We start from the raw sequence: 2,356 nt of genomic DNA on the forward strand, positions 1-2,356 counted from the left end.
ATGCTGAAAGTGAGCAAAGCTGTGCGTGAAGGGAACTACCTAGCCATGATTTATCATAGCAGAGCTGCAAAAGAAAAGGGCATCCATTTGCTGTTCCCTGTCAAATCTGGGTGTTCGTGAGCTCAGAGAGGGTGGCGGCCGTCAGCTATGGACTCATTGGAAGGAAGAGGGAAGGGGGGAAACTTGGTGATGCGGGTCGGGAGCCCGGGCATGAACAGGAGCAAGGTCGAGCGCGAGGGCTACGGCCGCCGGACCACGCCTCGCCGTAGTGGCCGCTGACCACGCGGTGCTTGTGCGGGCGCGGCGCCTCGCCGTGTTGGCCGCTGCGGCCTCTGGTCCTCGCGCTGCCTGTGCGTCGACGGCGCCTCGCCGTATTGGCCGCTACAGCGATATCTGAGTTGGGACGATACAGGCGAAGCAGCGGTTGACGGCAACAGCAGAGCAGCGTCGGGCGCGTTGCTCCTGCCGAGGAAGATGGTGACGGCACCGTGGACCACCACCGCTGCAGGCGAGGGAGTGGAGGCGAAGCTGCATCGGCGGCCGCGCACGGAGAAGTTGGCGGAGCTGCTCGATGCCATCGCCTCTGCAGACTGCAACACCGGAACAGAAGACAGAAGGCTTAGGAGAGAGAGCGCGAATGAGGAGGCCAGCAGAGGATTCGTGAGAAGATCGGTTTCCACTCCGAGTTCAGATGTCGCCCGCAGCCCATGGCATATGTTATATATACGTCAACTCGTTATTGATCCACCTCCCTGCCTTGACTCGTTAGTTGCCTCCCTGGCGATCGAACCTGCGTGCACTGGCCCGGACGCCATGGCGGCTTCCGCTGGAAAGAAAGAGGCAGCCTGGCCTCTCACCATGGCGCGGTACGAGAGGCTGGAGAAGCTGGGTGAGGGCATCAACGGTGAAGTGTTCAAGGCGTGGGACACCGAGGACAACCTGATCGTCGCCGTCAAGCGGCTCAGCGGAAGCGGCGACGACGGCTTCATTATTTCCGGCTTGCCGGAGGTCATGCGGGAGGCCATGTGCCTGGGCGCGTGCCGCGGCATCCCCTCGATCGTGCAGCGCCACGCAACCTGCGTTGCCGCATGCCAACGCGAGGCTAGCGATTCTTTCATCGTGATGGACTACGTCGGGCGCCTCAACCTACGTGGCTACATGCAGCGCCGGGTCCGTCGTCGTAGGCCCTTCTCCGAGGACGAGGTGCGCCGGATCATGAAGCAGCTCGTGGAGGGGGTGATGGCCATGCACACCGTGGGCATCCTGCACCTCAACATCAAGCCGGAGAACGTGCTCCTCGACGACGGCACCGAGGACAGGAAGCAGAAGCCCAAGAAGGGGCCCGTCGAAGCCGATGTTAGCGGCGAGCTCAAGGAGGACCGCATAGTCTACAAGATCGGCGGTTTCGGGATGTCCATGAAAGGGCGGAGCAAAAGACAGCCGGAGGTGACTATCCTGACACCGTACAGCGCACCGGAGCTCCTCCTGCACTCTTGCGAGTACGACGATCGCGTGGACACGTGGGGGCTTGGATGCATAATGGCCGACCTCCTCTCGGACACCGGTGTCTCCACATTCGATGGTGAGTCGGACATAGAGATCATGGCTAAAGTGTTTGGCATCGTCGGCACATAGGGGATCAAGGACTGGTCTGGATACTCAGGGGTAGCGTCAGGCCAAAAATCGAAGCTGCCTGGTGGCAGAGGCATCAGCCGCCTTCGACACAAGTTTCCCAGTCGCAAGTTGTCGGCAGCCGGCTTCGAGGTGCTCAGCGGGCTGTTGGAGAGCAACCCGGAGAAGCGGCTTACTGCAGCAGAGGCGCTCCAGAAGCCTTGGTTCCATAACTGCCGACGCGGCTTTGCCGGTTTCTTCAAGTCGTGCGTGGTTGGAGTCCTACCAGAGAAATAGGATTTACATGCTTTACATTTAGAAAAGATAGATACCCAATTTTATTCCCCTAAAAATAACCCAAGTTTATCATTACTTTTTTTAAGGGGACAAATTTGTCATTGCTGAAGTGTTGTATTTAAGAGTTGGGCCGTTATGGTTTCGCCTTTGGCAAGCCATTTTAAAGATCCGCTAAACTGCATATCAGAAGTGAAGTCATCTCGAACTCGATGGAAGTGAATTATCATTTTTTTTTCTTTTGATGGCTATTGTGGTGGCGCCTAAGGTTAGTTTAACAATGTTATGCACCATCTAATGTTATGACGGTTAGTTTAACAATGTTATGCACCATCTAACCACTAAAAATTCCCTAAAAAAATCCAGTAAAAAGAGTTGCGATCAATGAAGCCGATCAATCAAGACCTTAGTTTGTCTAGTTCTTAGTACTGTACCGCGTGTATTGTGTGTC

General features: G+C 56.2%; 1 pseudogene; it reads left to right on the forward strand.

Annotated features, from left to right (window-relative positions):
* Positions 1 to 813: 813 nt before the first annotated feature.
* Positions 814 to 2,027, forward strand: LOC123411726 (annotated as a pseudogene).
* The last annotated feature ends 329 nt before the right edge of the window (positions 2,028 to 2,356 follow it).

The sequence above is a fragment of the Hordeum vulgare genome, chromosome 7H (assembly GCF_904849725.1).
Source record: "Hordeum vulgare subsp. vulgare chromosome 7H, MorexV3_pseudomolecules_assembly, whole genome shotgun sequence".
Classification (NCBI taxonomy): Eukaryota; Viridiplantae; Streptophyta; class Magnoliopsida; order Poales; family Poaceae; genus Hordeum; species Hordeum vulgare.